We start from the raw sequence: 10,666 nt of genomic DNA, 5'->3' as shown, positions 1-10,666 counted from the left end.
ACTTACACAATTAAATATGCTTAAATAAGTTGGATTTACAGTAATATTTAAGAAAAATTTTATACCCGTTTGCAAAGATAGCAATTTATAGCCATTTACAATGGTTGTGTTTTATATCAAAACTCTTACTCTTATACCCATTTGCAAAGATAGCAATTTATACCCATTTACAATGGTGATGTTCTATAACTCATTCCCACTTAGAAGGTTAAGACCAGCCATTATTTGGGCTGCCATTATTTTCTACATATGACAAAAGTTCATATACACCGACTCCTCTGTAAAATAATTAGAGGCTCTTTTAGAATAAAGAGTTGTTCCTATAAAGATTTAATACGTTCTTTACTATTTGTTTGATCAATTGCACAAATGCTCTCTGATAATAATATTTCTTATCCCCTTTATCCCTTTATTATCACACTATGGCATTACTAATTTACCCTCTATATTAAGTAGACACTATACAAACCGTATACAAACAGCCGTTCTAGCTCAGTTGGTAGAGCGCGTGGCTTTTAACCACGTGGTCGTGGGTTCGAGTCCCACGGATGGCGAACTTTTTACTACTTTTGCACACATTTTTATTTTTTTTCTTGAATTCAATGGATCTGCTTCACTTTTTCAGTTTTAATTGAAAGTATGGAACAACTTCAATAGTACATGATAAATGTCTTTAAAAAACAGCCAACAATATCGAATCACAAGTACAGTTAAAACGTTCGTAACACATAATTAGGACCAATACAAATAATACTGTATGTTTTAACATATATATATCATACAGTTCTACTACTGTTGTTTCTATCATAAACTTTAATTTTTGTATACACACAATAACATCACCTTTAATGAATACTTATACGCCAACACTCCTTGCCCCTTTCTCTTGGCTCTACGGGTCCCATTTTCCAACAATTACTTCAACACTTCTTCTGCACCAAGATCCTTCATGATCTATAAAGACCGAACATACATAGCCTGTATACATAAAGACCATAAAACTGCCGACCCGTTATCCCTGTTCAGGGCTGACCCGGTTCGTATCACCAAGGGCGGTAGATAATGAAGACAAAGAAGGTATCCGCCCCAACTCGATTAAAAAAATATTACACTAAAAAATTACTATAAAATAAGGTTTTTTTTATTGTTTACCCTCTTTCACTAGTCTCGCCCCATCTCGGGTCAGGTTCAAGTTCCACCGCGGCATATCACCCTCTGAACTCTACCAAAACCGGCATTGGCTCAGCTTTAACAATCGCCATTTTTCCTTCATGGTGACTTGCAAGAATCTTCAAAATCGCTAACGCTTCATCCATCATCACACCACTAACGTCTTTCAACAATCGCATCAACGGGGTCACTATTTCTGCCCGAACCGCCCGAGCTTTGTTTCCGTGATTATAGATACATAGGTTAAAATGGCGATAAATGCATCTTTTTTTCCCACGTGGAGTCCCTTCTTTGAGCAAATCGATAAGTAGCAGTGGAACTGGTCAAAATTATGCTAATTGCACACATACAAATTTAATTACTAATATCCCTAACAATTATTTATTTATTTTTTTTTTTTATCAAAGGCGAAGGAATTATATAAATAAGAGAACTTCATCAAAATAATGAAGAAACTCGTCAAAATTACAATGATGGAGCCAAGCTCGATCATGAAATGAAAGAAAGTACAAAGGCGGAAACACGCCTACAAACAAAACAAAAACAAAAAGGGATTTAGCTCCCATACATAAGATTTTCAATATCCCTAACAATTGAAAATCTTCTACAAGATCAGGAAACAGAATTATTTATTACTATAATCATCATTATCAATAAAATTAAATCTTGAAGGCGTTAATATATGAGACAGAAAGATTCTCAAAATAAATAGTCAGAGCCAGAAAGATTCTTAAAAGAAATAGTCAGTTTGCAAAGGTGAAGTATATACTATATATATATATATATATATATATATATATATATATATATATATATATATATATATATATATATATATATATATATATACACACACACACAGTTATACACTATAATATAATAATATCAATATTTGAGGTAGCATATAAAATACACAACTTTATACCTTATGGAGTTATGGGTATTTAGTGCCGAACTTGAACTTAAAGACAGATCGGGTGGATGCGAAAATTTAATAAATTTTTTATTTTCAGCAGGAGTAAACACTAATAAAAACCTAACTTTTTAGTTAAAAAAAATTTCTTTTAGTGTAAAATTTTTTTATCCGTTAAATCCATGTGAGGCGGATACCCCTCTGGATTACTCTAAGCTCAGCCCCTGCCAGTGAAGGTGGCAACTGCGACTTATTTAAATAAATAATTAGTTCTTTAGGGTTTATGTATTTTATCCGAGTCAAATGAGTAACAATAATATAATTAGCTAAAAAGGGAACTGAGTTAATAGTCACCCAAAGATTATCTAATGCTCGGCACCTCGTTGATTGCTCAAAAACTACAATTGATGTACTGATATACTGATATAGATAAGTAACCATATTACCACTTAAGGCACATAAAAGTGATAACCAACATATATTATGTAAATATGTGTGTCTTTTCTTGTGGCAAATAGCTTACAAAACCACAAATATATAGGTAGAGAAAGATCCATCCAAAGGTCTATTAGACATAATAATAAATGATGAGGCAAGCTAAAGGTCCTTCAACAAAAATTGTTTGCAGGTCCATTTCAAAGCCATTAACAATTCAAAATTATGAATGGCATTCAAAAGGACTATGGTAGTCTTATCGGTGAATCAAATCAATAATGACTATGTATATAAATTTCATAAATGAAGGCGTCGTTCAAAGATGAAGGCGTCGTTCGAATAATGGAAAGCAAACCCAACAAGTGCATGGGATCCAGGCTAATAATGTTCGGATACTGATCAAAGGAGGTGGTTTTAACTACACTATTGTAATTGTAATATTAACCAAAATCTATGGTGTATCTGATGTGGTAATCAAAAGGAGTGTAATCACAGATGTATATGTAATACTCACATCTTGTGGGACTGATATATATCAATAAAAGTTTAGCTTTTTAAAAAAAGAAAAAATTGTATATAAATTTCATAAATGATGAACCAGAAGTAATTATGAACTTGGATTCTAATTTACCTTTAACAACTACTATCAGCACCTACTAACATGAACCATAATATGTAAGCATTCACATTCTAATAATACATAGTATATAGGAATAAACACACATTATTCGCAATAACACACAACAACAAATTCATCAAATAATGACACTTTTTTATTCACATTTGATAAAAGTGTTGATATAATTGTTAGATTTATAAGTGTGTATATTTGTTTACACATTTATTAATGTGAAAAAAATTATATTTTATAAAGTTAACTATTATAATTGCGAAAGAAAAGTTATTCACTCTTATATATGTGAATAAATAAATATAAAGTTCACTATTTTAGATGTGAAAAGTTTGACACAAAATTTCAAATTTTTAAGCGTGAACAAAAATTTACACTTTGTCTACTATAAAAAGTCATGCTTCTTTGTATGGAATATTTAAAAATTTACTCTTTTAACTCTTTTACTTTCATTAGTGAACATCAATAAAATAAAAATATATGCATTTTAATCTCACAAATACTTATGCAAAAACTCAGTTTATATTCACTTCGTTGTTACAGATACAGTACAAAAGCTTAGAACCCTAAAAACTAAATTACTTATGCAAAATCAAAATTGCTCCTACCTCAAACACAGAGAAGGTTAACAATCATGTAGTAATTTCAATTCGTCGTTGTCGTACGATTTGTGGTTGTCGTACGATCCGTCGCTGCCATTCACGCCCTAATTTCAATTTGTCGCTACCATTCACGTCTTAATTTCAATTCGTTCAATTTGATGTCGTTCAATTCGTCGTAGCTGTCGTTCAATTTGTTGCTGCCGTAGTAATTTCAATCAATTTTTTTGATCTGCGCTATTTTCAAGCCCAACTATTCAAGCTCTTCATTTACTGACATTCAAACTTCATTCGCTACAATCTATAAGTGTTTCTAGCTTCAATTTGTTGATTCAATTTAATTTTCTCTTGTATGTGTTGTTATTGATAATATGTATGTGTTTCAATTGGTTAAGTGCATAATATCATCTTAAAATGTTGAATGTCAGCATGTGTTAATGAGGATGTGTTGATTCAATCATGTCAAAATTTGTTGTGATGGTCAGATATTATCCTTTTCAATTGTTGATTCAATCATGTGAATATTTTGTGTGATGATATGATAATATTTTTGTAACACCCCGTTTTCCCCGTATATGATTTATAGGTGTATTGTGTATGTACGATAGGCGTATGAAGGGTTCGGGACATGTTTGGGTGTTGAGGTCTTGTATGTAAGGAAAGGTGTCGGACCACGTTGAACGTCGCGGCGCGACGAAGGAGGCCGCGGCGCGGAAATTAACTGGAATCCAGATCAGAAGTCCGATTAAAAATGATCCCAGACCTAGGCAAATGTCGCGGCGCGACACTTAAGGCCGCGGTGCGGCGATACGGGCAAACTGGTACCAGATTCTTGTAATTTTAAGTAAGGTTCAAGGGCAATTTGGTCATTTCACGTTTGAGCCAGATTTGAGGCTTTAACCTCATCCATGCATTTCATTTCCTAATTTCATTTTCCTTTTCATTTCATTTTTCCTCTCAAAAACTCACACACTCATTTGATTTCAAGGGGATTTTTGGAAAGGAAGAAGCGGGATTTGATCTTTGTCGTAGTTGACTAGGTTGTTCTCCTCGTTCTTAGCTACACGGTGATACTAGTGGTAAGCTCTAACTCTGAATTTCATTTTCGTGTTCATCATTCAAATTTGGGGCTTTTGATTGTATGATTCATAGATGGAACCCATTTAGTTGTTAATTGGAGATTAACACCAAGATTCGGGTTTATAAGTGTTAAAGGCGGGTTTTGGGTTGGTTAATGATTTAACCATGTTTAAGACTTGTAAATGGTGTACAATCACTAGCATTAGTGATTATTGGTGTTTTGGAGACTTTTAGGGTTTTCGTGGTTGACTAATTTTGACTAGAGTCAAAATTAGGGTTTGTTGAGGATTATGACCCGAATGTCGATTGGATGAGGTTTGTAAACTTAAAATGGATTAAGTTGAAGTATAAAACCGAGTTAAACATGTTTTGGTGTCAAAACTTGTAAATGGTGAGATTTTGACCTTATGGGTCAAAATTAAGGTTTATGGGCGATTTTGAGAACGATAAGTGTTTAACACTTGTGTTCGAGTTTAATTGGCATATTAGGACCATTATCACTTGTGTTAGTGATTATTGGGTAGTTTGGGCGCGGTTTGTCCTTGGAAGTGCATTTGGGTCGAAATTGCACTAAGTGTCGAATTGGGTGGTTTGTAGATCCAATCTAAGTGTGTTGTTGAATTTGTGATAATGGATTAGGTACTTTCCATTGACGAGTTGCGGATTACTTGGAAGCATTTCTTCAAGGCGACAAGGTGAGTGTTAATATCCTATGTGCATATGTATGTGTAGGATGGGTGCGGGTCGGGTGAAGTGGTTCTCGGTCATAGAGCTCACTTCACATATAGGTGGATTGATGGACTTGTGTATAGGTCCAATTGGCACGGTTGTGCGTTTTGGTTGACAACCTTTGACGAGGTGCACACTCTGTGTGTACGTTATCACATGGGCGGGTGATGTGGATTATATAACCCCAATGGCGAAGGGTTAATATTGTGAGTGGAATAATTATGCGTTCATGTTTATGGAGTATTTGTTTGTGGATGTTATGGTTGCTCTATAAAAATAGATGTGAACCACGAGCCGGTAGCATCGAGTGTGAACCACGAGCCGGTAGCACTATAAAAATAGATGTGAACCACGAGCCGGTAGCATCGAGTGTGAACCACGAGCCGGTAGCACTATAAAACGAGGCGTGAACCACGAGCCGGTAGCGTCGAAGTGTGAACCACGAGCCGGTAGCACTATAAAAGAGTATGACTCAAATACATATGGTGTGAACCACGAGCCGGTAGCACCATAGCGTTATGGTTAACCATATTATGTTTGTGATTGTTTAGCATGTTAAATATTGTATACGTATAATGTTGTATTGTCGTGATGTAGCTATGTAATAGACTGAAACCCGGGCTAGTTGTAAGTTGTCTATTTTGCCCTAAGGGTTTGTGCTTAGTCTTAAGTGCTTTTATTTTAATTATTTAATTAGTGTTTTATGATATTTGTGTTGTGTCCAGTTTGTGACAAGGGTCCCAGAACAGGTTTGTTTATTTTATTTGGACTTCGTTTGGGTTACCTAATCCTGTACGAAAAATATCAGATAACTGGTAAATACCCGTGTGTTGAGAGGTATTGTGATATAACACAATTAAGTGTTATACCAGCTGACACTTTCTCAATTTCTTCCAATTTTTAGAAAATACACCGTACCTTCATCCCTCCCACCTAACCAAACCCTAATTCCTAAATTGTGTTCTAGAGCTCAAATTGTTCATACCATCTTGTTTCTTACAGATTACTGAGTCTATCAAGGTAAGTAACATGTGTTTTTGTGTTCAATCCGTTGTTAAATTCTTGGTTTTGTGTGAGTTTTGTAAAAAGCTTGAATTTGTGTCAAAACAAGTGATTTAAGTGTTGTTATGGTCAACTTGTTGTGAGTTTTGAGTCTATAACAAGTAGTGAACAAGTTGTGGTCGATTTTGGTGTTTAAGACAAGCTCTAGATCGAGATTTGAGGATTTCATCGTGAAGTCCGTAGCCTTTGTTCAGTTTCTGAGGAAGATGAACACAGTCGGCCGACTGTCGGACGACAGTCGACCGACTGAGGGTGAATCGACCGACTGAGGGTGAACCGACCGACTGGCGAGTGAACAGACCGATTGAGTTTGACTTTCGGCCGATTGTGGAAATACCTAATAAGTCGACCGATTAGAAAAGTCAGTCGACCGGTTGTGTCTACAGTCGACCGACTGTCTATGTCAGTCGACCGATTGAGGAGACAGTCGACCGACTGTGTGTCCAGGGCAGAATGTTTTACCAATCTAGCCGTTATGCTGCCCGTTTGTATTTTGATGTTCATGTTGTAAATTTTGAAAGTGCATAAGTGTTAAGCATGAAAATTTTAGCGGACGCATTTTTTTACTAATTTGCTATAATTCGCTGTCAGTGTGTCTAATCTTGATGGGGACACTATTCTAACTTGTTTTTGCTGTTCTCAGGAGATAAGGACAAGGAAGAAGCTCAGAAATAATAACTGAGCAGTTGCTGGTAATTGGTGAGTGGGTCTATCTACGGATAGAGTTTAAGTAGCATATCATGCTACTGTGGTTGACTCTTTTACCATGCATAGTGTAGGAATTGCCATGTTAGAATAATATCGTTTGCCTGATGTTGTATGTGAATTATGTGTACACTGTGTGAATGGCACCAGTCGGGCCTAGGGAGACTGGGGACTCGAGACCGTGCCTAGGAGAGGTTAGAGTCCGTATGAGGTCAACCGTGCCTAGGGGAGGTTGGGTCCATAGGCTACTGATTGTAGAGTATAGTGTGAATGATGCATCCCCTGCATCTGGATAACTATACTGTGAATTGAGTAGCAGGGACTATCGGTAGACTCAAGTCCGATCAGCTAGGAGTCGTGTGCTCGTACAAGGCGCCGATCCTCGTATTGTCTTATTTTATGCTAGTTGATAGTTAGCATGTGTTGTTATTAGTGTATAGCTTGTGTGTGACTTAAGCTATATCTGTTAGATAGATTCCATTCACTTAGCGGTGCGCTAATCCCCCACATATTCTCCCCTTGCAGGTTTAGGTACTGCTAGTCGGGAAGGGTACTATTGCAGAAGACATGTTTGACAACCCAACTCTGATGTGGACTTTTGTATAAATAACGTTTTGTGATAACGTAACACCGTTGTGTAAACTTAAACGTAATGACATGACTTATATTGTGTTTATTAATAAAGTCTTCCGCTGTGTATATAAAAAAAAAATGGCCGGTGTTACAAGTTGGTACCAACTTGTAACACCGGCCATTTTTTTTTTTATATACACAGCGGAAGACTTTATTAATAAACACAATATAAGTCATGTCATTACGTTTAAGTTTACACAACGGTGTTACGTTATCACAAAACATTATTTATACAAAAGTCCACATCAGAGTTGGGGCCCGCATCGATGTGCACTGCGGGGACGCAGTGTCTCGAAGGGGGGAGAGTTGTAACAGACTCGTCCCACATCGGTGGGAGAGGAAAACAAAGCACTCCTTATAAGGGTGTGGATACCTCTTCTGGTATGACGCGTTTTGAGGGTGTTTACCCGAGAAGCAAATCCGTGAGGTAGAAGTGCGATTCGGGGTTGTACTCGTGTGCGGGTAGCCCGTCGGTGATCGGCTTGTGTCCAAAGCGGACAATATCATACTACGGACTGATGGTGATGTTACTTATGGTATCAGAGCTGGGGCCCGCATCGATGTGCACTGCGGGGACGCAGTGTCCCGAAGGGGGGAGAGTTGTAACAGAATCGTCCCACATCGGTGGGAAAGGAAAATAAAGCACTCCTTATAAGGTTGTGGATACCTCTTCTGGTATGACGCGTTTTGAGAGTGTTTACCCGAGAAGCAAATCTGTGAGGTAGAAGTGCGATCCGGGGTTGTACTCGTGTGCGGGTAGCCCGTCGGTGATCGGCTTGTGTCCAAAGCGGACAATATCATACTACGGGCTGATGGTGATGTTACTAGCTAACCCTCCGGGTGTAGCTTATTGGCATTTGTTCACATTGTCGTTGGTGAACTTACTCATTGTTGATGTTGTTAGCTTGTTGCTTAGTGATCGTACGGTATGCTTAGATTAGCTTGCCTTTATGCTTGGATGCTTCGGTATGCGGTATTTGTTTATTTATGTGGCGTGTCCATTGATGTGTAATTTCGTACTCTAAATTATTAGCTAAATACCTATCGATTATCACACAATACAGGCAACTATAACCAGTTCGTGTAGTAATTAAACAAGTATTTGACCAATTCGTTCCACAGAGAGCAGGTAATTGAAAACTTGAACTATTAATTATTCTAAGATTTAAAAGGGGGTTTTTGTTGTAAAACTAATTAAATGCGAAAGTAAATTAAACTGAATTCAATAAGATGCAAAGGTATCCACTTAGCTACAATTCCCTAGGCTAGGATTGCTCGTTTAAACTCGTTAAGTAAACAATTATAATGATGTGACACTGCATTATCTGTTGATTCCTACAGTTTAAGACTAATAACCTAAGTATAACTGTCGTTAACCTAGAGTTACTAACCAATTCACAATGATATTACTCAAGATTATAATCTAACTTAGGTTGGTTTGGTGTCCCTTACAACCTCACAATTATTGCAACTAATTTCAAGTTCAACCACAATACGATTAATTTTATTATCGGTGTCCCTCATAAAATCTCACGTATTCCTAAATTATTCACGTTCAATAATCTAGTAAAAGCTATTAATCAATTTAACTGTCGTTAGTTAATCAATAACTTCCGTGATTTAACAATCAATAAGCTTTAATAACGGTGGATCTTAGCTAGACATAAACTTGTGTAATTTTAATTAATTGTTATTAACCAAAAGATCGCAATCCATCACCTAGGTTCATGCATCTAAGTGAATACTAAATATTTAGCTACTCATGGTAAAGCAAAGAACAAGTAAATAATAAGAACAATTAAACATAATCATTGAATTGAATGAAGAACAAATTAGTAAAAGTAATAAAAGTTAATACAAAGATTAAACTGACCAAGAATGATATTGTAGCTTAAACCCTTGTAAAACAATGAAGAAAGACAAAGAAATTCGTAACTAATGTTGCTGTGGAAGAAAATTCGTAAATAAAACTGGATACCCTAAATTGGGGTAAAATTCGTCTATTTATAGAATCTGGAAAACAGCTGAAACCGACTCAGGTCGCGTTCCGCGACACACCATCGCGATCCGCGACCACCTCATCGCGTTCCGCAATGACCAGGACGCGACAAAGGTTGTTAAAACGCGATAGATTGGTAAGAACACCCTTTTTTCCATGTCGTGTTCGGATGCACTTTGTCACGTATCACGATGACCAAAACGCGATAAACATCACCCTGAAGCGATGGAAACTGACTTTTTCACCCGAGACGCGTTTATCTTCAACTCTAACTCCGTTTTGGCTATATCTTCAATAAAAATCATCGTTAATGAGCCAACGAACCATAACTTGACACTTTCTTCATATTAAGCTCAAATAACTCGATATCTCCATCAAAGTCTTTAAAATATCAACAAATGGACCAAGATAACGCCCAAAATATATGTATGAAAATGGCGTTATCAAAATCCCCCACACTTGAACCTTGCTTGTCCTCAAGTAAGCTTATCTTCAAAATAGTAAAATCCAATGTAAGAGCAAACATACCCGAAGCGTCTTCAACAATAATAGGAAGCAAGATACACCAATACTATCTTCATGAGCAAATAAAACCAATGTGTGGTGATCTTCAACAAGCAATCGCCAGGTTCAAGCCTTCAATCAACCATCAAATTAACTACAATTCAAGCCTAAATCTACGCATCACTACCATTTCCCCGGCCAAAGTC

At 36.6% G+C, this 10,666-nt stretch overlaps 1 non-coding gene across 1 annotated transcript; it reads left to right on the top strand.

Moving 5' to 3' along the window:
- The first annotated feature begins 481 nt into the window (after window positions 1-481).
- On the top strand, window positions 482-554 carry TRNAK-UUU (transfer RNA lysine (anticodon UUU)). Its single transcript has one exon. It is a non-coding gene; the product is annotated as a tRNA-Lys (tRNA).
- Window positions 555-10,666: the final 10,112 nt, after the last annotated feature.

This window comes from Rutidosis leptorrhynchoides, chromosome 3 (genome assembly GCF_046630445.1).
Source record: "Rutidosis leptorrhynchoides isolate AG116_Rl617_1_P2 chromosome 3, CSIRO_AGI_Rlap_v1, whole genome shotgun sequence".
Lineage (NCBI taxonomy): Eukaryota > Viridiplantae > Streptophyta > Magnoliopsida > Asterales > Asteraceae > Rutidosis > Rutidosis leptorrhynchoides.
Note: the sequence above shows the minus strand (reverse complement) of the source record. Positions and strands in the feature narration are given on the sequence as shown.